The sequence below is a fragment of the Pinus tabuliformis genome, chromosome 5_2 (assembly GCF_031772625.1).
Source record: "Pinus tabuliformis cultivar Carrire ecotype Pingquan chromosome 5_2, CPIR1, whole genome shotgun sequence".
NCBI lineage: Eukaryota > Viridiplantae > Streptophyta > Pinopsida > Pinales > Pinaceae > Pinus > Pinus tabuliformis.
The window spans coordinates 657,325,811-657,353,373 of record NC_142306.1 but is presented as its reverse complement, the minus strand read 5'-3'; positions in this window follow the sequence as shown (position 1 = coordinate 657,353,373).

Below are 27,563 nucleotides of genomic sequence, written 5' to 3'. Positions count from 1 at the left end.
ACACAAGAGCATGGAGGAAAACTTGAATAGCTTTTATTGATAAACAAGAAAGAGCCAAGAGGAGTTACAACCAGTTGTTCTGACCCAACATCAACCTCCCAACTAAGAAGCCCCTCTTCACCTCAAACAAAGCTTAGATCACCCAACAATCTGATGTTTGTCTCAAGAAACCAACAGCAATTCCTTACAATATGCAAAATTCCAGCCTCTGGATCTCTGGGATGAGGGATCCATATATAGATATCTGTAATGGAGATGAGTCAGCTCATGGTTTGATTAGTGTCTTCCCTCTGATAGTTCTTGCTTCCACTTGGAGATTGATGATCTCTTACTCATCCTTGGTTGAATTCAGTGAGGCAAGTGTCACAGGAGAAGATTCTGGAAGTTTCCATTGCCTCTCCACCTCGCGGAATGACACTCCCATTTGTCATTTCTCACCCATCGCACCCCATAGAAGGGATTTTTGAAATGCAACGCACCCACACAGTGTATTTAGGTGAGATGCAATGCACTTGGCCAGTGGAGCAGCTGAAATGATCCTGTTTTGACCAATTCTGAGCAGTTTTTCATGGAGAACTTCTGGGAGAAGCTGTAATCTGTTGACCTTGTTTCTTTAGGGGTTAGAACAACACTTTTAGGGACTTAGGAGCCCTTGATTTATGGACATTTCATGCTTGGGGTTGTAGTGCCCAAAAATTTCTATAACAATTCCCCCCTAAAGCATTAGTTCATTAATCTTTTGATGTCGGGTGAAATGCTTTATTATAAGGATCCGAAGTTCTTTCAAGCTGGGAGGAGATCTGTAATAAGATACAATACAATACATTATCTTCTTAATATTTTCATGATCTAGCTAAGGTGGGCATTCCCATGCTCAGCTCTATAAATTCATTTTCATGTACATAGGACAGACAATCGTCTGAGTGTAGACTGATGATTCTGATAGAGCCATCATCCTTTTGATTGGATGATTATCTGTGCGGAAATGATGTACATTTGATGTCTTTATTTCCCTGAATATATATCGCAGCCCAGATGGATGAAACTAGACCTAGGGTCTTCAATCTCGTTCAATCTTCACTCGAAGTACAAGTCGATCCATGTGAGAAATGTTCTGAAGTCAAACATGGAAAGACATCGCTTGATTACCAGCCAATGATGTAAACTGTTAACAAGCGCGAGAGGAATCACTGATAATGATAGTGACCCTCAAGGTACTGCAGTACAATTCATGTGGTGTGAATAAAGGACTTGGCATCGAACACCACGCAAAATCTTGCAGTCGAAGGCCATTGATGTAAACCTGTCGCCGGAAGTGAGAAACTTGCCATTGAGGCATGCAAGCTTCAAAGTACTTAATGGGGTGTTCCTAGATCAACTTCTTGGATAATGAGCTGATGTCGACAAGAAGCAATCCATCACAGGAGGGCCTTAATGAATCCCACATCAATGACACGGAACAGAGCAAATGATTTTAATGGAGGTGAAAACGATCTGGTGATATAAGGTTTAGGGTGGTGGTCATGAAAGAATGGAGTATAAATGTATGGTAGTGGGTGAGACACAGGTGAATTCTCTGAATGACTTCTCTTGAACATATCGGCGACACTGATGTGATGGATTGGTAGCATTAACCCCAAATGTGGATGGTATGATGGGACCATGGTGATGTGACCGGTGAATGAAACAACCCAACCCAACTCGGACACAGAGTGGAAGTGTCATGTTCAAGAGCGACTTGCTACCAACAAAGTTTCTTCAAGTTTTCTTCCCAATTTTCCCCAGTCATTGCTGACCAGTACCTCTTTATTTTGGTCAAGCTTGAGGAGGATAACATATGCTTGTTCTATAATTTGCCCTTCGAGCAAACCCATCGCTATGTTTTAACGAGCCTAGCGATAGTGAATCACATTCTCGTCTATAGACAAGTTTGTCGCTATTAAAATTTTAACGAGTTTAACGACAAAGATAACTCGGTCCTTTTCAATTTTAGAGAGTCTGAAAAGGAACGTAAAGGTAACTCCAAAATTCCTTTTTCGTCATCTAATCCCTTAAGTCCGAAAAAGTATAAAACAATACAGAAGGGATGAATTTTCGATACTTTTAACGAGCCGAACAAAACAAGCGCTCGATCTTTTTGTGTAATAATCTCTCAGGTCCAAAAAGATTAAAATCTAGAGGAGAGATAGCACTTCCGGTCCCTTTAACGAGCTGGAGAGGCCAATGGCTCGGCAATCTTTTCATATTTTACGAGTCAGTTGAAAAGAGCTTAAAGGAGACTCGTCTTTTGAGGAACGAGTGATAAAATGGATAGCAACTGATTCCAGGTAAGGTTTGGAATTTTCCAATCACGGCAGTGTTACAAGGATGGCTAGTGAAATCACTCTTCGCAGCTGTTCCTCAAAATGGGTAAACAATCAAATGGAGGTGAATGATCGGCCAATGCAAAAGTGGAGGTGATGGTGCAAACACGACCAAGGCTTTAATGGCTGAAGTACTACATTCACGATGGTTATTTACCGGTGAATAGTTCATTTTTTAATGAGCTTAAACGCGGGGGGAAACATTTGCTCATGTTTTATGTTTATTTTTTAATGAGCCTGAACTATGTGCTAAAACCGCTCGATGCGGGTTTATTTTTTAATGAGCTTGAACCTTGCGGTAACACTGCTCGATTAATCCAGTCGTATAATAAGAATGTCCCATATAAAATCGGCAATTTTTAGAGTTTTGCCCCACATCCTTTCTTTATGCAAGTTAGGAAACAACCAATCCTATGAGTTTAAAGGGTTAGAGGACCTACAAATTTAAAAAAAAATAGTCGCTCTTCGCTTGCACGCCAAAAGGCTTGCATGCCCCTAGGTATAAAACAGAATTTCAAGGTTACGCCTTCTTTTTTCCGTTAAAACATTTGTTTTATCGGGAGAGGCCTACCTCTTACATGTTACCCAAAGATTGTTTTATTCACAGCACAAACAAAACACTTCTTCAGCGATGTTTACCGAAATAGACAAAGGTGAGTGAAGGAGGCTACTCCACTCACGTAACTTTGACAAGAGAATCTTGTTCTAGAATAACCCCCTCTTCCAATCACGGACGGGAGTACAGACTAGTCATATTCTCTCGCGGAAACCTACCCTATACCCGAAGTTTTCCTGCCGAAGCAGACCAGGGTGCATGCCCCCTGGGTTTCAGTCATGTCCCCTGAATCACTCGCGCTCATCAGGCGGGCGGACTGGAGATTGAGACATTTCCTCCGTGAAAAGACCACTTAGGGATGGTATATGACTATTTGCTCTGTATGATCTGGGAAATGAAAGCTGGTCTACGAGATTGACCACTCTTCCTTCATGCGGAGAACACATTATTCTAAAGAGTGAGGAGACAATTGCTCCCATGCAATAAATATAGTCTCATCAAAGGAGTAGATTATAATCTAGGGGTCCTTGAACTACCATTACGTTCATGTGAACGGTTTTCCCCCTCAATGTTATGGGCACATTGGGAAGGATCCCTAACGGTCGACTGGGTCCTTTATCAAAACCTGTTAGATTTCTCATCTCAGGCAAAAGCGATGGTGAACCAAGCGCTTTCCAAGCAGTCGAGGAAAGGATACTCACAGAAGCCCCCTCATCTATGATGGTACCAACCATAACCATTCTATATATTTGAACAATGATTCGGAATGGTACACTAGCTGGTAAACAGGGTCTGCCTAGTTGATTCCAGTCGAAGGAGACAACTAGGTTGCTTGGAGGTGGGACCGAATAGATGGCTGGGTATGACTTTGACGAACTTCCTTCCTGCGGTAAAGGAACGGGTAAATTGCCCCCATGTTCATTGGAGTCTGTGTTTATGAAAAGAATTTGGACGGTGTTATCCTTATTCTCTTCGGTGACTGTATCATCTGAAGATGGAACCTCTGAAGGCAAGACCGGGACAACTTCCACTTTGACCTTTTGACTTTTGTCTGGTATGGGCTCAGATGGTTTGTCTTCAATGATAGGTGCTTCAGCCGACCACCTGGGTGGGCCAGCTGGATTTTCAACTAGTGATGGACTCGGCAAGAGTTTTTATATCCAGGAGGAAGTCGTAGCGGTGAAACCGGACGATCATCCAAAACTCTTTTAGCCTCATCTAAGACGGGACAATGGTGGACGGCATGATTGCCTTCGCACAGTTTACAAGGAAATCTATATTTTCCTTTTTGTCCTGGGGCTTCACTTTCACTAGTCGACGGTGTGTTTTCAACATGATCATCAGAGGTTGACGACACCGGGTTGTGCAAACGAGGAGACTAGTCCCTTAAGATCCGAGGGATGCAAGGACAATCTCTATGAGAGTGGTCTCCCTTGCAAATGACACATGGCGATTTAGGCCTGGTCAGTGTAGTGTGTGGATTTTCGCTAGACGACACTCGTTTGTCCCCATTCACTTTTGGCTCCTTCTTCTTCTTCTCTTTCTTCTTCACTTTCTTCTTCTTTTCCTTCTTCTTCTTAGGTACTTGACTTTTGGCTTTACCAGCCCCATCAAGCGAAGAAGAGGGAGGAGAGGAGGAATTAGAGGAAGTAGAAGGTTGGTGGGTAACTCTCGACTCGTCTAGTTCTTGGTTCGATTGTTCAGGAATTGCGGTGTTCTGAACGACAGAGGTTGAGAAGAGCCATACAGGAAAGCTGATTGTCAGTCCTGGAAGCGACAATGTGGCCATATGGGGTGCACCAACATCTCCCCAAGAGGAGAAGGGACTAGGATTTCCTCCAAGGGGAATTCCTTGGTTGGTGGATTCCATTTTCTCAACCCAAGATCAACGTAGGAAAGGGTAATGAGTATTCTGTTTAAAATAAATTTTAGACGCTTTGACACAACTTGTTTTTTCAATTTTTAAGAGTCGAGAAAAAACAAAAGATGACTCTAGTCTCCTTCGATTTTTAATGAGCCTGAAGTGACAAGTGCTCAGATGGACCTTTTCTGTTAAGGAATCTGAAAAGGAACAAAAGCGACTGCTCTGGAAATCTAGATAGAGGGATTACCAAACCAATCGCAAAACTGCAGAATACTTTTTACGGTACGGCAGTCAATCTTCCCGAATGCTGTGTTCAGTGCATTGCGATCGATAGGGTGGCAGACACAGCTTCCTATGGATAAAGGATTAAGCCTATTGGGGTCTCCCAAAATATACTCGACGGTACATGGGAGCACAAGTCCGTACTGGCACTTATTGCTTCAAAGTGGAGGAATCACCCAAACATCAATGAGAACAAAAATTACCAGGCTTTAGGATGCCGGAATACGTCTCTAGCCTAGACTTCTAAATGTTGTGCGTTAAGTTCCAAAGCGTTGTTAGATTCATTGAATTTATTTTAAGTTGATCTTGTTTATGAAGTTTGCCTTTCAGGTTCACCGCGAGATGTAGATGTAATTCCTAAAATGCAATCTAAGATGATAAACAAACTTTTATCTTCTTTGTGCAATGAAAATCCTAGCTACTAAGGAAAGAAAGACATAATCTTTTCACAAAGAGTAAAGAGCACACTCTAAATGCACTTTCCTAAATCAAGCCAATCGGACTGTCTATATGTAAATGCACATGCATGTATTTGTTTTCGACTTTCTTAGTATATGAATGATAAAAAGAAAGTTGATGCACAAATCTGAATTTCTTTTCAAGCGACAAATATCAACAAGTTTCTTTTTGAAATAAAAAATGGAGACGATCACAACACCTTACGATTTTGAAATGAATACTTGTTCTTGACACTGGAAAATTACAAATTCAGACCAAAAATCAATAGTAATAGGATAATCGACCATCAACAACAATTAAACTCTTTCCTACGATTGAAATCGACACTTGCGACAGTTTCAAATCAAAGGATGACAGTACGATTATGCTACTTTTGCAAAGGAGAACTGAAAATGACTCAACAAACACACAAAAACATTTACAGTTCTTTTGTACAAAGGAGGCAGAATAACAGTAAGGAAAAAGGGTTTCAAACAGAAATTTGCTGATCACAGGCAGCAAAATTCAGGAATAGAACTGGAAAGAATGAATCACAGAAACCAAAACTGCATAGAGCCTAGTCTGATCAGCGCACCTGTAACACAGAGAATTTGAAATGTAGCGCACCTTGTCCACTCGGGAAGTGCGCTGAAGTTCAGATTCTCTAAACAGTACCTGCGCTGGGCTAGAAACGAGATTCTGTTTGGGTTCTGGGTCACAGTTTGCAGTTCAGTTCTTGGGTTTTGGCCGAGCAAAAAGCAATCAGTAATGCAACAATCAGGGGTAGATCTAAGGAGGATCTAAGAGCTATCACAAGGGCAATCAGATAGTTTTTGAATTAGTTGTTTGAATCATAAACAGATCTAGTAGAGGGATTGAAGTAGCATTTATCTACTTTGCATTTGTTATGGCAAATGCAGTTCGAATGCTATCTGTAATTTTATGAAACAGACAACAAAGAATGATAAACAAACAAACTAATTACTCCCCAGCAGAGTCGCCATTTTGTTACAGGGAAAAGTGTCTATATAGAACTGCTCTATCCCACTAAGGTGTGACAGCTGCCTTAGAAACAAACAGAGAAAAGCTACTTTCGTTTTTCCTTTAAGAATTATAGATAGAGAGGAACAGAAAGACCAACCTCTGTCTTGCGCTAAACTCCTAATTTGATTCCTCTCTTCTTTGATAGTCTTTAGCTACCTACTCCCTTGTACGCCCAGCTTCACAAAGTACCTGTAAGATCACAGTAGCATAGCACTATACAAAGACATGGATCTATAATCATAAACAATCTAGGATCATATGTAAATTGACCATACAAATGTAGCAAGCATCAATGACACAAGAGCATGGAGGAAAACTTGAATAGCTTTTATTGATAAACAAGAAAGAGCCAAGAGGAGTTACAACCAGTTGTTCTGACCTAGCATCAACCTCCCAGCTAAGAAGCCCCTCTTCACCTCAAACAAAGCTTAGATCACCCAACAATATGATGTTTGTCTCAAGAAACCAACAACAATTCCTTACAATATGAAAAATTCCAGCCTCTGGATCTCTGGGATGAGGGATCCATATATAGATATCTGTAATGGAGATGAGTCAGCTCATGATTTGATTAGTGACTTCCCTCTGATAGTTCTTGCTTCCACTTGGAGATTGATGATCTCTTACTCATCCTTGGTCGAATTAAGTGAGGCAAGTGTCACAGGAGAAGATTTTGGAAGTTTCCATTGCCTCTCCACCTCGCGGAATGACACTGCCATTTGTCATTTCTCGCCCATTGCACCCCATAGAAGGGATTTTTGAAATGCAATCCACCCACACAGTGTATTTAGGTGAGATGCAACGCACTTGGCCAGTGGAGCAGCTGAAATGATCCTGTTTTGACCAATTCTGAGCAATTTTTAATGGAGAACTTCTGGGAGAAGCTGTAATCTGTTGACCTTGTTCCTTTAGGGGTTATAACAACACTTTTAGGGACTTAGGAGCCCTTGATTTATGGACATTTCATGCTTGGGGTTGTAGTGCCCAAAAATGTCTATAACATTAAGGATGGCTTAATATGGAAGATTGGCAATGGTGCTTCTGTTTGTATTGGCATTGATCCTTGGATTGGATGTGGTAACTCACATATACTACCTGACGGACTGATTCAGCTCCTAAACAACAGAGGTATCAAGTATCTGGGACAGATTGGGGATCAGCATAATACCACTTTCCATACTCAAGCATGGCTAACTGATCTGCACTGGCACATTCCAGATGAATGGAGTAGAAGTTGGCACCTCTACCTACAGGCTCTCACAGAAACACATATAAGATTACGGAATGCTGAAGATGAACTCATCTGGGCTCACTCAAAAACTGGGCAATACACACTGAAGCAGGGGTATAACATAATCATAGCAAACATGAAGCCAGAGATCACTAGAAGCTGGTGGATTAGCCTATGGAAATTACAAGCTCCTCCACGTACCAGGCTGTTGATGTGGAATATATTAGAAGATAAGGTTCCCACGGGCTCCTATCTGAAAAGGTGGGCTTTCATGGGGCCTACCTGATGTGTACTCTGCCTCCAAGAAGAAGAAACAACCCAGCATCTTTTTCTCACCTGCACTACCACCAGAAGCATATGGACTGAAGTTCTTAGATCTCTTAATATGACTAGAAACTGGCAGGGGGTTGATATTATTTCGGCTTGGGAGAACTGGTGGAATACATCAGCTGTCACAAAATCAAGAAACGTGCCTCTCCTCGTATCATGGTATATTTGGCTCAAAAGAAATAAAAAGATATTTGATGACACTTTGGTAAACTGGAACCTCCTCCCCCCAAAAATTTGTGCAGCATACGAAGAGCTCCCAAATGATGACAGTCAAAAGAGACAAGGGATTATACATCAGGAACAGATCAACAAAGCTATCACGTGGGCCTACTGTTACGGGGCTGCCCAACAACACGGCTGTGGGGGCGGCATCTGCCTCTACCTTTCTGAAACACACTTCTACCAGATAAGCTTGGGACTGGGGCCTGGCACTAACAACCACGCTGAAGTGATTACACTCCACCACCTGCTATGCTTTGCTATCCTGAAACAATGCAGAAATATACAAATTTTTGGCGACTCAAAGATAGTGACTAATTGGTTTAACAATTCAGCTGTTTGCACTACATACTCACTGAGATCTATATTTGAAGAAATTGTTTTTTTTCAAAACTTCTTTGATCAGATTTCTGTTTCTCACATCTACAGGGAAAGAAATGAAATTGCTGACAGGTTATCAAAAGAAGCAACGCATCGTCCTCTAGGGGAATGGATGATCACAGAACTTTCACCGGTAGGGATCTATCATTATTTCCACAGACCATACATAGATGAGGGATTACTGAGGGGCAATGGCCTCTAATTTACAGCTATATGAATCTGAATCTTTTTAGTTTTTTCTCTGTACAAAGCGAATCAGCTTATGATTGACTGCCCCTGCGTGGGTTATTTTTGGTTTTTATACATAGCGGATATATGCGTCAAAACAGTACACCCCCCTGGGTTACCTGAATATTTATTTTTTGATTTTTGATAGTGGACTTCATTGCCACGCTTACAGCGTATGCCTTCAGGCATCCACAACATGTAATTTCTATTTATGAAATTATGAATTTTCTTTCCCCGGAAAAAGATAGTCTGAACACAAGGCACAACACTTATGTCACTACAACAAATTAACTTCTTCCTTTACCAAGTTGTTGATATTAATTCAATATATATCTTTGTCTAATACAACATCAAATTAATAAAAAAATGATCTTAATATAATCTTTGTCCACTACATTGTGCATTCCAACTTCAAAGAACTATTAATAAGTTTAAGTCTAGTTTCAAGCTTGCATACATTACATTCTAGACCTTCTTCATATAGATCTCTTCAATGTGCACTTGACCTCTCAATCCAGCAAATCAAACATTAGTGAACAAGCAGTAACATATAATAACCTCTTAAAAAAATATTGTATATCATCCTCTTCCTTGATCCTGTAACATTAAGCCTATAAAAATTTAGTCTTTATCATACAAAAGTATCTCAAATCTAGCAATAGTAGATCAAGAATATCAACCAAATACATATTCAGTAAGACAAACACACAATGGGAATCAAGCAACTATTAGTCTCTGCAAAACCCTAAACAAAATGATCATAATAAAACTGAGAAAAACCTTTGTCCATGTCCATTCAACCTTCATTCATACTCTACAACCAACCATGAGAAAAGGTTCATCTATTGTTATTAGTCTTTAGATATGCATTCTTTCATGTGAACAATGAATTTAGATCATCCATGCAACTCATTTCTTTAGCATTTGTTAGTCAATGCAACAAATATGTCTGAACCAAAATGCCTCGCATTTCTATCTCTTTTTCCAAATCAGATCGTATCAATATATATCTTTATCAGATCTCGTTTCCAAACTATATTCGAGTCAATTTTTAACATACTAGAGACAAGTAAGGAAATCAATCAATAATCATCACTCTAAGCTAGAACATAAAGAGAATAAAGACAAAATAGTTGCTAAGAAATTCTCCTCTAATCATGCTCCAAATATTTCTATGGCATCCTTCCTATCACAATTACATACTTTAAGATCCCTTTCACCCTAGTGTAGCTGCTTGTTCAAAAAAAAAAAGCACAACCTAGCTGATCCAATTCCTACATTCTTATAATTTTCCTTCTGTCACAATACCATGAGAAACCCCAAGGATTTGTTGGTGGTAATGCTTTATGGGATCAAAATGATGTTAGACAACCTTCCACGCATGAATGCCTTGTGCAAATCCATGGTTCTGCTTGAGGTTTTTTTGTTTTTCCTTCCTTTACAGTAGAAACACACCCTTTCTGTTAGGGAAGTGCATTATAACTCTAGTAACATATTCTATGGGGTGCACTATAAAGGTTTGGTTTCTTAGAAACTCGTGTTACCTAGCCTTCTGCTCAAAATTTCACAATTAAGATTATCTAAACTATGTCCAATCTTCTGCAACTTCTTTAAACCTTGTCCAACCTCTTCTAGATCCTCTGCAATCATCCCAAAACCTGTTGACCCTCTTCTACTAGCATTAAGATGTCATCATAAGTCATAACGTAGCTAGGTACATCAATTTTAATACCAATCACCAATAATGTCATCATAATATCTAGGTTGACATAATGTGACATGATCATGACCCAAGTTGACATCAAGGCCAACACACTAGCCATAATGCCAACACCTAATAGTCACAATCATACTTGTAGGTTACATATATATACTTTACCAAAGATTACAAAATCATTTCAGATCATGTCAAAGACTCCTTGCCTTCAACATATATTGTTTATTCATTTAATAACACTATCAAATGTATGACTCATATATGAAGGGACTATGCTACAATGTGCGACCTTATTTGAATAAAAATGTAAATGTGCAAAATGATGAGAACAATGAAGTGAGTTGAGGATTATAAATAATAATGATTATACATGTTAATAAATATTTTAAAAATTTATTTTTATTTAATCAATAAAATTTTAGTCATAAATTTTTTATCCATTTTATAATAATTTCAATCATTAAAATTTTTAATATATAAATATATATATAGGAATTTTCTGTGTTCCTAATTTGTACGATTAGATTTTGGTTTCATAAAGAACTATATAAGGTAATTTAAGTTGTTAAAATCATCTAGGAATTCCACTTATTATGGGTCACACCAACCCTTAACATGTTTGGGATTTTTTTTCCTTTTTCTTTTTTGAGTGTATAAGGAGAATTGGTAGACTTGCCTCTTCTCACTAATAAGGCTCAAGGCTGAGTCAAAGGCATTTCCCCTATATGGATGGGCCTAACAAAATCACCCATAAGCACACTAGGTAGGTTAATTGATTTTTGAACTTCGGTGAGGCCCCAATATTGGTAAGTGAACACTTTCTAGTGTGGGACATCCACCATTCAACCAAATCTAATGGGCTAACATGGTTGGATTTTAGGTCTCTTCTCACAAATATAATGAATTTTTGAAATTTAGTTAGGGTCACCTTATAGAACAAGTTCCTTCGAGATCGATTGTGATATTAGAATTTAACTTAAAATTTGAAGGGCGTAAGAGTAAACTTTGTTTTAGTTATATATGCATTGATCAGGATATAATTTAATATAACATTTTTTATTACAATCACACACTTGACCATTACCTCAATGTAAACACTCACTCTAAATTAAACCCTTACAAGAATTAAACCTTGTCCAATAACCAACTCCTTATTTTTCACTATTAAATCCAACCACTTTATACATATTTAAATGTAAGCTAACAAATATTGCATTTTGTTCTTCCTTCTCGCGTTAAGATATGGATGAACTCACCCTTAGTTTCTCTCACCAACTATTATGTTATTAAAACATGAGAGAGCACATGTTCATAATCTAGTTATGAACCAATATTGCAAATAGTGTATAGGTAATACAAGTCATTACAAATATTAAACAGTAATAAGGCAAGGTTAAAGTGATGGCATATTATAAATATTTATGTTGGAATTATGGATCATGTGTTGTCCTTGATGGAAACCCACTTAATAAATATGTATTTAATGTCAACATTGATGATTATGGAATTAATATAGATTGGTACAGAAGCTATATATGCCATGCACAAAGAAATTTCAGATAGATGGATGTTAAAGGTGAAGCTTGAGAAAGTATATGCGGGTCCTCTAAAGAAGGGTTGCGTACATACGTAGGTCCTATAAGTAAAAGTTGTGTATAAAATTTTAACCATGGTCATCTAGATACCTGGGGCTTTTACCATGGTATTGGCCCGTAGTAATTAAAGAGATAACAATTATTTGATCCCATCAAAGAATAGTAACAAAATTTCCAAGGGATTTACATAAGGTATTGGCTAAGGGTAAATCTATATAAGTAGCTTGAGATCAAGGTTTTAAGGAGGAAATTAAATGATCTATCTTTGTGTCATTTGATCTCGAATAGTTGTGCACCAGGAAATAAGGAGATGATTAAGATATGATAGATCTGAAATTGTTGTGAAGACTAATGAAAATACTTGCTTGATCTATTTATTCTTGTAATGTTAGATTTGTAGCAATGATGATGGTTTGATCTAAATATAGTGATGCATGTCGATATCTAGGTTTAACAGATGTTGTGAATTTCATTAAGGGTTTGATTCAGTAATTTCAAGATCTATACACTTTTTAGCTTCTGATTTGTCACGTACATACGCATGCCTAGTTCAGTAAGGAAGTTTATAAATTCTGCGACAATTTACCCAGTATACTGAAATATATACATTAGTGTCAAGCATGGTAGTCGTGTACATACACTAATTTGTTCTATGGAAATCATGTATATATGTTAGGGTTTGCAGTGCACCTTGATGATGATACTTGATGAGTCTTGCACTATTTTCTGTTGTCTATCGATGATGTCTCTATCTTGATGTTCCATGTCTAACAATGATTGGGTGATTGGAAATGATGCTACAGTGTGGGGATATGTAATTAGTTTAGTAATATTTGATTGATCTATGTATTTACCAGTGATTTATTTCTTATTAAAGTTATTCAAGATTCAATTTTCAATAGTTTAAGATCTATACATAGGTGTTATATAGAGGAAGCATGGACATACATGATTTTTATTCAGTATAGTCACGTACATATTATGATATTTATTTGTTCTAGTTGGGTTCTACATTCAGTGGTTTGATCCTTCAGAAACTCAGTTGATTTCTAGTACTTCAATGATCCAGATTCAGTATTTCAGTTTTTCATGTCAGTTTGGGTTTATTGTTGATATGGGTCTAGTTTGAAAATATGATAAAAGATGTCCTACAAGATTTTTTATGATTATTTGATAAGTGGATCTAATTTCAAACATTCTAAAAACTAGTCCACAAGGTGTTCAGGGTTGCAGCCTTCAGTGAGGGGGTAGGAGCTTCCTTCCACTAGGAGCTGGTAAACAATTTTAAGGGGTTGTAGCTCCCTTCTAGTGGGTACTAGGGAATGAGTGGAGGTCATTGATTCGTGAAGGTGTGTTCCTGCGTGCTGTTAAGAGTCTGCACTAATAATAAATGTAATGGATATTTTATTTATATAATAAGGAAGAAGAAACAAATAGTGGTAGTAGTGGTTTTCTCCCACATTAGGTTTCCACCTAAAATCCTGGTGTTCTATGTGTGTTGTTTATATGCTGTGATTTATTTTCTTGTCCTTTACTACATAATGGATATTTATTGAGTTAATGATACAATGATTAAAGATAAACATCTTATGTAACATATGAAAAATTAATGATCTGGATATATCTTGGTTTCCTTCACTAAAGTCACGTATGTAGGCCCCTTCTTAGTATTTTTCCTAGCAATTGGTATCAAAGTAGGCCCTTCCGAAGAATATTGATTGCTTAAAGGGATATCTATCAATATGAGAATCCAATAGGGAGTATCTTCTATCATGCCACCTTTGTTTAATGGAAATAACCTTGTATTTTGGAAAATCATAATGAGAGCATATTTGCAGGCACTAGGAGCATATGTATGGGAAATTGTTGAAAGTGGATATCAATACCCGACCTCCATTCCCACAGATGATGCAGGGAATAAACAATATGAGATCAATGCAAAGGTTGTAAATGTTATTTTGGGAAGTTTGGTTGAATCTGAGTTTGTGAAAGTCATGCAGCTAAACACTACAAAAACTATATGGGACAAGCTTGTTCAAATCTATGAGGGAGACACTAAGGTAAAAACTGTTAAACTTAAAACATATAGAATTCAATATGAGATTCTTAGAATGCATGATGATGAAAGCATTGTAATATTTTTACTTAGAGTAGAAAAAAATGTTAACTCAATAAAAAATCTTGGTGACTAAATAAAGGATACTATTGTTGTTGAAAAGATTTTGAGATCACTAACTCCAAAGTTTGATTCCAAACTCTACACCATTGATGAAATGAAAGATTTGAAGAATCTCATTATTGAACGACTCCATGGGATCTTGACAACTTCTAAAATGAGAAAAGCGGGTACATCAGGTATTAGGGAAGTAGCATTCAAAGCCACAAACAAAGGGAATGAAAAGGAAGAGCCTAAGGAAAAAAGTTACATTTCAAATGAAGAAGAAACAAATTTTGTGAAGAAGCTTCAAGTAGGATCTTGTGGGTTCAAAGGTAAGATTCCTTTTAAATTTTTTGTATGTGGAAGAGTAGGTCACTTTGCTGCTAAGTTTCCTTATAAATAAAATCATGAAAAAGGAAAGAGTGTTTCAAACAAGAATGTTAGAAAAGGTTTTAATAGAAAACAAAGTGTTTATACTCATGAATATAGTGAATGTTCTTCCAATAATGAGGATGATGAATCAAATCAAGATCATCAATTACTTATGGCATTTGAAGAACAATGTGTAGACAAGTATGATAATGATTAATTTATGGATGCTCTAGAAAACACCCTTGTTGAAGAAATAACTAAGTTGAAGATCTGTCTAGAAGAGGCTAAATTAATAGAAGAAAACTTGAAGAAACAAGACCAAGAAAGCGAAAAGAATTGTGAAACCTTGGAACTCGAAATTGTGGGTCTGAGAAAGGAACTTGAGAAAAAAAACCTCTAAATATTATATTTTCTAAAGGATCTGAAGCTTTAGAAGAAATAATTAAATTTAAGTGTTCTCCTCTAATCAAGATGGCTCTTGGGTACAACTCAAATCAATAAGGTGAAACATAAGAACCTATGAAATCTTTTGGGACATGTACAAAAAGCTTCGTTAATGCAGTAAAAGGAAGCAATCATCAAAATTACAGGACTCTACAAACGAATAAAGGGTTTAACTATTCTCAGGAAAAACAATCTCTCCATGAACAAAGGTTAAGTTTTAAAAAAAAGGTATTATACTCCCACATACTCTTACTTCAATGGTCAATGCTTAATTTGTCACAAATTTGGTCACAAAGAAGTTGATTGTGTTGCTTATAAAATGATTATGACTAGAGAAGCAAGAAAACAACATAATGAAAAAGGACAAATAAGTCTTCTTATAATGCTTTATCCCCTCTTCAGAATGAAAGTGAATGTTCTATTTGCAATAAATTTGGTCATGAAGAAACTGAATGCAAAATAAGGATGAATTCATCTTATCAACATGAGCAGAAGATAGAACCTCCCAAGGTATGGAAAAAGAAAATTCCCTCTTCTGAAAGTTTTTCTCTAGCATTGTATGTAGGAGATCAAGATAATCTATCGTACATTGAGAGTGGATGTTCGAAGCATATGACAGGTGGCAGATATAAGTTTGTTTCCATTAATGAAATTAAAAAATAAAAGAATGTGATTTTTTGTAATAACTCACCTGCTACCATTAAAGGAAAAGGTCAAGCCGAAAAATGTATTATTTGTTGATGGGATAAACCATAACTTGTTAGGTGTTGGTCAAATGTGTGATTATGGGCATGGAGTTATTTTCAGATCAAATAATTGCATGGTAAGAAATTTGAATATAGGTAAGATAATAATCAAGAGAACCAAAACTCTAGGCATTGTCTACATCCTAAAGGGCAAAAAAGAGCACTATTTTTTAAACAAATATGGAGAAAGTTGGCTTTGGCACAGAATGTTGGGGCACCTCAATTTTCCCAATTATACAAATCAATCAAGATGGGAGCTTTTCATGACTTACCCAACATTTTTCCACCTGAAAATAACCTTTGCAAATCATACCAATTTGGTAAGAAATCCAAAGTTCACTTTAAAGGTAAAAAAGGTAATTCAATCAAACCCCCTGAACTTGTTCACATTGATTTATGTGGACCTATGAGAAAGAAGTATCCTTGTGGTGAACAATACTCCATATTATTGATTGATGAATTTACAAGAATGCATTGTGTTAGTTTACTTAAGTATAAATATGAGGCATTTGAACAATTTAAAATATTCAAATTTTTGTTAGAAATGAATTAGAACTAAAAATCAAATGTCTTAGATCTGATAGAGGAGGTGAGTTTATATTATATGAATTTTTCAATTTTTGTGAACATGGCATTAAAAGACAATATTCCATAGCTAAAACTCCTCAACAAAATGGAGTTGCAGAAAGAATGAACAACATATTTCATCGAAGGGCATGTGACATGCTTGATGAGTCAAGAACATCGCACACCTTATGGGGATAAGTAGTACATATGACAACATATATACTTAATAAATATCATGTTCGAGTAAATAAGGAGAAATCTCCATATGAACTCTAGAATGGTAAGTTTGCAAATTTCAAACACTTTAGAATATTTTGAAGCAAATGTTTCATAAAGAGGAATGGTGATAAGCTTGGAAAGTTTGAATCCAGAACTAATGAAGGAATCCTCCTTGGATACTCTTCCAGAAGAAAAGGATATAAATGTTACAATAAAAGGCTCCAAAATATTGTTGAAAGTATAGATGTTATGATTAATGAAGCATCCACAAGTACCAAAAGGGAAGCACAAGCATATGAAGAACCTCTCCTTACTCAAATCTAAGAAGTTGTAGGAGAAGAAGAAAGAGAAGCATCAGAAGAAGGAAATGAAAGTACAAGTATGTCAAAAAAGATTCCATCTAGGTTTGTTCAGAAAAATCATCCTAAATATGAAATTCTAGGTGATAAGGAAGAAAAAATACAAACTTGAAGAACTTTTCTTGGAACATCTAGTCACTTAGCCTTACTATCCATAATTGAACCTAAAAGTGTGAATCAAGCAAGCAAATATGAATGTTTGGTTAAGGGAATTCATGAATAACTTGATCAAATAGAAAAGAACCATACATGGGAATTTGTACCAAGGCCTCATGACAAAAATGTAATTGGGAAAAAGTTGGTGTTCAAGAAAAAACTAAATGAAAATGGAGAAGTAATTCGAAACAAAGAAAGACTTGTATGAAACGGCTATACTCAATAATAAGGGATAGACTTTGAAGAGACATTTTCACCTATAGCTAGACTTGAAGCCATAAGAATGTTTCTTTAATTTTCCACCTTTTGTAACTTTAGAGTAAATCAAATGGATGCTAAATATGAATTTTTGAATGGGGACCTAGAAGAAGAACTTTATGTTGAACAACTTTAAGGGTTCATACTTGGCAATGATAAAAATCTTGTTTACATACTTAAGAAGGAATTATATGGGTTAAAATAGGCTCCTCGTGCATCATATTATCGTCTTGAAAGGTATATTCAACAATAAGAATTCAAGAAAGGGTCCATTGACAACAACTTATATATCAAATATGACAATGACAAAATTTTGGTGGTAGTGGTTTATGTTGATGACATCATATATGGAAGTGATATTGAATCTATGAGTCAAGAATTTGCTTCAACTATGCAACAGGAATTTGAAATGTCATTACTTGGTAAGCTCACATATTTTCTTGGTATTCAAGTTCATCAAACAAAAGATGGTATCTTTATTTTTCAAACTAGGTACCTCAAGAAAATTATGAGGAAGAATGGAATGGAAGACTGTAAACGTGTACTCACACCAATGGAAACATGATGCAATCTTATTCAAAATGATGACTCTCCTTTAGTTAATCAACCCAAATACAGATTTATGATCGACAACTTGCATTATCTTACTAGTAAAGGACCTAACATTATGCATGTTTTTGGGATAGTTTCACAGTTTCAAGCAAATCCAAAGGAAACTCATCTTCAAGAAGTAAAGAGAGTTTTCAAGTATCTGCAAGGCACTCAAGATTATGGTCTATGTGTCACACGGAATCTGTCAAGGGTGCGGACACGACTGACCTTCCTAGAAGTCTAAGACATTCTAATGACAAACAAGACAAAATGGAGTGATCTTTCTCTAAATACACCTTTTACAACATGAAAACTACAAGTGTTTAGGCTTACCTTATTCCAAAACGCTGTTGTTGAAGTCCGTTCTTGACGATCCGGATGAGCTCCTCCTTCAAGTCAATTCCTGCAACCACAAACAATCAAACAATTACCAAGCACTTGCATTTCATATAATAAAACATATATTCAACATGCAGACCAAGGAACACATGAAATAACTCATTAACACAAGCTATTGAGAAAAATAAACCAGTTTGTATTAATAACGAAACAAAGAAACTCTTACAACCTGGCCTTGGTGTTGTGCAAGTTCCTCCCAGGGTCCATCAAGGGTTTTCCTCTACTTTGACAAAGCTCACCCTCTCCCAAGTAGAATCAAGTGAAGACAATCTCTCCTCACAAAGGCTCTAATGGAAGACCTAAATCCTGCAGCATTTACCCAAAGAAAATGTATAGCTCCAACCTCCTTTCCTTCTGGCTCAATGCCTTTATTTATAGTGCTGTAAAGAGGTTATTCAGGTCCACTATCAATGGGATCATCCCCCTCTATGGGTGGGATAGCTCCCTTATTGATGGGATAAGTTCCCCCTTAATAGAGATACATGAACCAACTGGAGGCGCATCCATTTCATCAAACCGACCTCTAGAATGTTCTAGAAGTAACCACAAGTAACTTTTTCAAGATAAAACTCGCGCATTTTGCCTTTTACAGAGGGACGCACCTGTCCCTTAACATACAGAGCGTCCATGGACGCAGATTTTGTGAACATGGTCAGCGTCCCCGCAGGTAAGGCTAGAGAGAACCTGCGACCCCAGAGATAAACATGATTTTTACAAGACTTTCTCTCTTCTTTGAGTTTGAGATGGATAACAGAGGCATGAGACTTGCCTAAGAGGGTAGCATGACTGTTGATTTGAGCCATACTAACTGTAAGTAGTCAAGGTGACATTTTTTAGTGTAACAGATTGCCCCCTAAAGTGCGAAGCCTGGAATAGAATAGGGTTTTGTAATTCTAGGAAGGGTGAAGCGCTTTATCATTTCAAGGATTGCCTTGTGGATGGCCTGGTTGGAACCTGCAATTTTCAACACAAAATACATGGATAAGATTATATCATCACTGAGGTAGGCATTCCCATACTCAGATTCAAAACTTTAACTAATGGACTAACTATTCTGATACAGGAATGATCTTGCAGTACATCATTTTTATAGACTTTTGTAGACACAGTATGGACGCAGCCATCTGTTTATGATAGTCTACATAGACAATGAATACAAAACTCCTCGCAGCCTGGATGGTAGAAACTAGATCCAGGGTCTTCACTTCTACTTCCCGAATTGGTACGATTCTAGCCATGTGATTAAATGATTCGATGTCGAACATGGTAGAAACCACTTGATTACCAGTCAATGATGTAAACTGTTAACAAGCGTGAGAGAAACCACCAGTAATGTCAATGGTCCTCAAAGTACCAAGCACAACCCGTGAAATGTGAATAGATGTTTTGATGTCGAACACTTCACGGAATCCTCTGATCGAAAGTCAATGATGTAAACTGACGTCAAAGGCGAGAAACCTGCCATTGATGCATGCAGACTTCAAGGTACTGTCGATTCCTAAGTCATCTTTCTAGATAATGTGTCGATGTCGATAGAAAGCGACCCGTTGCAGGCAAGCCCGCAACACGAAATCATTGTTCAAGTTGAAGAAATGTTGCTGTAAGGACTGACTCAGGGATGGTCAAATGGATGACAAGTATTTTGCAGATGAAAGTTTTGCTTGCAGACCTCTTGAACACATAACGACACAACAGATGGTTTGGTGACGAATAACTCAAAGTTGATCCCTGAACCCGGTTAAAGATTTTCAAAGTGATTTAGTCAACTGTGAGGTAAAAGATTTCCCAACCCAGGTGAATGAAAAGTGTCGTGTTCAAGAGCGGTAATAAAGTTTCTTCTGAGGCAAAAGGTGACAAATAGGTTCATTCTTCTCTTTTTTCCCCCACCATTTCTGGCAAGTACCTCTTTATTTTTAACAAGCTTGAGGAGGATAACATATGCTTGATTATAAGCTCATCCTTCGGACGAGTCCAACCTAGTTTAAATGCGAACCCTAGGAAGGAGTGGTTCGTTCCTGTTTGTAATTGAACAGGTCCTTTACTGTAAAAGTTTAACGAGCCCAGTATAGGAGAAACTCGGCGTTTTTCAATTTTAGAGAGTCTGAAAAACTTAAGGAAACTCCACGTTGAACTTTTTCGTATATTTGTGTCCCTCAAGCCCGAAAAAGTATAAAATAATACCTGGGGGAACCGCTTGATCTTGCGACCAAGGAGTACTTTCATAATAGTATCGTTGACCTGAAAAGTAAAAAGCGATCAAAGACACGTCGTTTTATTTCCTTATCGAGTTTGAAACGACAAAAACCCGGCAATCTTTTCCTGATTTTGCGGTCAGAAAAGAGCTAAAAGGGGACCGTCTTTTAATTCCGTTTTAACGAGTGAAAAAGAAACACTCGGCGATCTTTTCATGTTTTAGGAGTCAGAAAAGGGCTTAAAAGATGACTCTGAAATTTTGTTTGTGAAAAATTACAATTTCCCTCGAAATCCCTTCGTCCTGCACAAAAGCGACACATTACTCATACCTGTTTAAAATAGGCAAAAATACATTCGAAAACATCTTTTCATGGTAAAAAATGAACTAATTCATCCAAAAAACCTATAAAAAGACCTTTTACCATGTCATTTTTACCGTTTCACTGTTGAGGTTGAAAAAGGAGCTTTTGACAAGAAACTTCCCGTGGTTGCTGCGGAAAATCTGACCGTCGGAATCGAACGCCGTTTCACCGAGGTATTTTACACATCCCACTCTTCATTTTTATCCGTTTAGTTTTTTGTTTTTGGTCTCTGTTTCATTTTTTGGGGGGGTTTTGGGTTCAAAATGCGCCCCTCGGCGGACGCAGGTGCCCTTCGGGTGACCTGCGTCCCCCGACTTTTTCTCACACGGGAAAAAGGTCGGGGGACGCAGTCCGCCTTCAGGCGAGCTGCGTCCGGACGCCCTGTGCTAAAAAGCCGGGGTGCGTCTTCCGCAAAGGGCGCATTTCAAAACCCTAACTCTCTCAAAAAACCACCAAATTTTCTCAAATTAATTTCTAATTGACTCTTTTGATGTGCAGGGCCCAAAACATGTTAGACTGGAGAGAGAGAGAGCACGTAGAAGACGATGAAGCTGCGATTAACCACCAACCCTCTCTGGATGCCTTAAGAACATGTGGATTGTACAAATATTGGACCATACCGGGCATGAGGGGCCAGGTAAGATTTTTGGAATGGCTGGTTGAGCGATGGAACGTTCAAGATCAATGCTTTTACATTGGAGGGCACCAGCTCGAGATAGAGCCCTCGGATGTATACTTTCTCACTGGCTTGCCAAACAGAGGTGAGCAACTCAACCTTGCGGGGACCAGGCCGGGTGGCCAATCCCTTGATGATCTCCGCGAGGAGTGGTGCAGACCAGGGACTCGCCATAAAAAAGGCGTGGAGATAAAACACATCGCTCTGGCGGAACTTAGAGTTATTGCATTTACGGTCACTAGGATTTGTGGCGCGGCCGCCTTGCACATTGCTTCCGGATCCCAAATGCGGATGGCAGTTGACTGTTACCAAGGCACCATCTTCAACTGGTGCGAAGCTGTGTCGGCTCATATGAAGAGCCAACTAACCAAGGCAAAGAACGGACGACTAAAGACTTTTGGATATGGGCCTCTAGTCGTGAGCTTTGCCTTGGAGAGAGTTCCTATGCTGATCCCTCAGCAACTCACTGTTGATGACTTGGGTCCTCGGGAGCCAAAGCTTGTTCGATGGGTTGCGGTGATGGCCCGGCATCCTGACGAGGGTGCTGCAGTGGTTCGATTCTCAGACAGTTACTTCGACTGGCTAGAGGGCCAGCTTTTTGTGATACAAGACTTTCCATATGCCGGAATGGATTTCAGAGGTGATCCGGACATGGTTCTTCCACAGGGAGAACAATGGGATGACAGAGGTACTTTCATTTTCACAAGTTTTCTAATTATGTATTTTTTTATATTTTTTATATATATCGTCTCAAAGTAACAGTAAAATTTTAAAAATGCAGATGTTGGACCACAGCGTCCAGCCAATCTCCGGCCTTACGACAGACGACATCCAGCTGCACCGGCACCGGCCCTACAGGATGCGACAGCAGAAGTACTAGCCGATTTGGAGCATGATCTAGAGCGTCTCACGGCAGATATACCTGAGACTACTATGGATGATATTCCAATGAGGCTTCAGCGCTTCGTGGTCGCGGTCCCTGGACCGTTTAGGAGATTTCTGCGCAAGGTAGCCCGCGCAGTGGTGTCGTACAGAGAGCACCACCAGTGATTGACTAGTCACTTTTGTAGTCACATGTGACATTTTTGACTTTTTGCACTATCATTTTGCCGATCATAAGGTGTGTTAAACCTATGATCGAAGACGATGTATATATTTTTGGACACACTTCTATCTATATCTATATATCACTATTACCGGCTTATCTTGTTTAACATGTATGATGAAATGTCTTTAAATTTACTTGCATGATTATTATAAATGTCTGTCCAACACTCGAGAAGCAATTGCATCTGCTAATGTATTCAAAGACCTTGGAATATGTTGATATTCAATGTAATCAAATTCACGTTCCAAGAGACGCACTCTCAAAAACAACCTTAATAACACAGGATTTCTAATGGCATAAACTCTATTAAGCTGTAATACAACAAGTTCAGAATCTAACCTCACTATCAAACGTCGAATTCCAAATGAAATAGATTCGGATAATAATTCAACCACTGCACTGTATTCTGCAATGTTATTCGTTGTTTGACCGAGGCTTACCCCATGCATAGAAACTAACTCGTCAGAGGGCGAATAGATAACCCAAGCTGCGGAAGAGATATTCCGTGTACTACGACAAGCACCATCAGCAAATCCAATGTATGTTTGGAGAGGCGTCGACATCTACAATATCAAGAGTAAAACCAAGATGAGCCAAAATAATGACGAAAAACCACACTTGCTAAGCTAAGCACACTGACTAAACTAACACACTTGCTAGCTAGAAAGGAAATCTAACCTATCTAAAAATTTCTCCATCCATCATTTTAAGCATAATACCTCTTTAGGTAAAGTCCATTTCTGGGTTTGCCCAAAGAGTCCCCATCAAAATCAACTAACTCATAAGCCCCTTTTGCTAGCTTTCGCTTTACAATGTAGGGCCCATGCCACATGGGAACGAATTTTCCGGCACCTAGCTTATCGTTAGCTTGATCATATAATAGTACTAGGTCTCCTTCCGAAAAACTTCGAGGGGTTACATTTTTATCGTACTGAGCTTTCATTCGTTTCGCGTGAGTCTCGATAGCTAAAGTAGCGTCACGTCGAGTCTCATCTAATTTAGCTAAGTATAACAACCGTTTCTCCTCTTCGGAAGTAGCTGGAAGTAATTCGACAGCCATTTGAAGTGATGGGATTTCGCACTCAATAGGTAACACAGCTTCTAAGCCATAAACTAGCTGAAAAGGGGTGAAACCTGTTGAATTTTTCACTGAAGTTCGATATGCCCATAGCGCCGAAAATAACATGTTATGCCAATTCGTTCGATGGATACCAATGATCCGTCGAATCATGACGACTAGAACTTTGTTGATTGACTCAACCAAACCGTTGGCTTGCGGATAATAAGGTGTAGAGCTATCGTGGCGCAAACCAAGCTGGCTTGTAAGCTCAGTCATCATGACATTTCGAAAATGGCTTCCATGGTCCGTAATGATTGCTTGTGGGACACCAAACCTAGTTATGATATGATTGAATACGAAAAGTGCAGCTGTCTTGCCGCTTGCGTCGAATGTAGGCATCGCCTCGGCCCACTTAGTAAAATAATCAACCGCAAGGATGATATACGCATGCCCCCCGGCCGAGTGAGGGTTACAAGTAATAAAGTCAATGCCCCATTTGGCGAATGGACCAGCGGCAATTATAGGGTGGAGAGGAGCAGGTGGAGCGCGCATCTTGCGATCAAACACTTGACAGTTGTGGCATTTTCTGACGGCAAGGATACAATCTTTAAACATAGACGGCCAGAAATAGCCAGCGCGCAACACCTTCTGAGCTGTGGCATACCCAGACATATGACCGCCACATGCTCCAGAGTGACAATCATTCAAAACTCTCTCAGCCTCATCGTGAGTTAAACAACGTCGAAAAACTAAGTCTGCCCCCAGGCGATAAAGTGTATCTCCAATAATTCTGTATTGCTGGGATTGAAACCGAATTTTTCGACGGTTTTCCTTGGAAGCTTCAGGCCGAAAGGTTTGGGTTTGGAGATAGATGATTATATCCCCATACCACGGATCTACAGTGCTAATAAGAAACAAAGATTCGTCCGCAATGGACTCCTCTGCCACAGTCTCTGTGTCAGCACTCGGGAAATCACACATCAATTCCGCGAAGACTAAAGATTTCTTAGACTTGGACTTCTCAAACTCCAAGTCGAACTCTTGCAGGATGACGATCCATTTAGAGTACTTGCCCCCTAGCAGTTGTTTTGTCAAGATATAAATCATAGGGTTGCAATCCGAAATAACAGTAGTTTTGCGGAGAAGAATGTAGTGACGAAAACGCTGGACAGCTTGAACGGCTGCCAGGGCCAATTTCTCCACATGCGAATATTTTAACTCAGTTGGATTTAAGGTTCTGCTAAGGTAATATATCACATGCTCTGCCTTGAATTCATCTTCTTGAACTAACACCATTCCAATGGTGGAATGCGAAGCTGCGAGGTATAAGAAGTAGTCCTGGTTGTAGTTGGGAGGATGCAATAACGGTGCATGGGTCAACGCGTGTTTCAGTGCATCAAAAGATTGTTGAGCAATCTCGTCCCAAAAGAATTGTACGTTCTGTTTCAACAACCGTGTAAAACCTTTAGTGACCTCGGCGTAGTTAGGGATGAATCGGCGTAAAAAGTTCGCTTTCCCTTGCAAACTTTGGAGTTGGCGCAAACTCGAAGGAGGAGGCAATTGGATGATAGCCTCGACTTTCGAGGGATCGACGCGAATGCCGGTTTTGGAAACAACAAATCCCAGCAATCGACCTGTTTCTATACAGAAAACACACTTGTGGGGATTCAACCGAATTCGATAATGCCTACACCTCATAAAGATTGCTCGTAAATGGACAAGGTGATCAGCTCGGTGTAAAGAATGAGCAGGCAAATCATCGAGATAGGGTTGCACAATGTGCTTGATGTCATGAAATGCATAAGACATGGCCCGTTGAAAAGTAGCACCGGCATTCTTAAGGCCAAAAGGTAATTTGCAATAAGCAAATGTCCCCCATGGACAAATGAATGCCGTTTTTGGTTGATCGGCAGGTAGAATATTGATTTGATTATAACCTGAGAAACCATCCATGAAGGAAAACATCTCACTTCCGGCACAATCATCAATAATTTGATCGATATAAGGCGTAGGATAGTTGTCTTTTGGACAAGCTCGATTGATATCCCTATAATCGATACAGATTCTTATTGTTCCTTGTTTTTTATTGACGGGAACAATATTCGATACCCAATCCGTTAACGGGATCGGATAAATGAAACCTGCTTTCAACAGCTTTTCGACTTCGGCTTTGATTGCAGCTGCTTTTCGAGGGTGAATCTGACGCAACCGTTGCCGAATGGGTTTAGCATCCGGGTAGGTTTTGATTTCATGAACAACAATGGCAGGATCGATTCCTGGCATTTCTTCGTAGGACCAGGCAAACACGTCGCGGAATTCTTGGAATAGGGCCTTGTAAGTTTCAATTTCTTTTCAGTACATGCGGCACCTATATGAATGTTCTCCTCGATTCCGGGCTTCACTGAAATATCAATGGGAATAGTACGAGAAATATTCCCTAAATTCAGCTCTGAATCAGAATGTTTCGTTGGATCCTGAGCGTCTTTGACATATTCAGCGGTAAAGATAGATGAAAAATCATTTTCAAATGCATCATCCTTAGGTAAAAACGAAGATCTGTGATGGAGATCTTCCCATGGTAGATCATCTACACTTAGGATTTCGCGAAGTTGTTCGTCAGATGACACTTCTTCGGGAAACGTTATCCGTTCTAAGGGTGAGGTGAAAAGTGACTCTTCACTGACCACATTCATTTGGTCGGTTGAATGAAAGTCGGTAAAAGACATAAGAGCTTCATAAGCAATCTCATACGGACTCAACGGCATAACATCACCGAGTGAGTCTAGCTCAGAGTCAGAGGGAACATACCAAGGATCATCATAAATAATGTTTTCTGACGTGATCATATGAATTGTTGCGAACGAAGGGTCTGCATTGAGTGGAGGGAGAGGAAAAGTTCCCAGTAAACCGGAATCCTTAACTAAACCTACACCAATGTCCCTATAAGGGATTGTCGTTTTACCAACATGCTGGATAGTTTCTAAAGAGGTTGGGTCGGATGAAAAGTATGTCAGCTGATCAATAGTCACGATCTTACCGTTATGTGGAAACTTAATGACTCTGAAGACCGATGAAACGACCGCTGTCATAGCATATGACCAACTTCGACCCAAAAGAAGGTTGTAGTCTAGAGGGGCATCAACCACTTCCACATCCAGACTAACGGTTTTACCTTCGACCCCTATAGGCAATTCTTGTAGAATACCAAACGGACGGAACCCACGGCCATCAAAGGCCTTAAGGATGGTGGGGGATTGGTTCAACGAAGGAGAACCAAGCGATCTCCAACATTGAATCGACATAATACACGTAGAAGCTCCCTCATCAATCACAGTCCGATGAATAGGCCTGTTTTTGACTATCACTGGAATTTGGAAAGCCATTTGATGGGGGAGACGCGGTGTACTACTTTCTAGATCAAAGATCATTAGGTTCGGGTCCTGAACATCGACAGCTCCAATAGCCGACAAAAGCAATTTTCGTTGCGCTGGACATGATTGCAGCACTTCGAGTGCCGACATTGCTGAAGGTGAAACAGCTAAGTCTTCAACAATGTTGTAATTCTGGGCTGCTCTCGCATGTGGATTGAAAGCAGACCTTCGAAGTACACCCTTGGCGGGCGGCTTAATCACTAAGTCTGGGTTAGG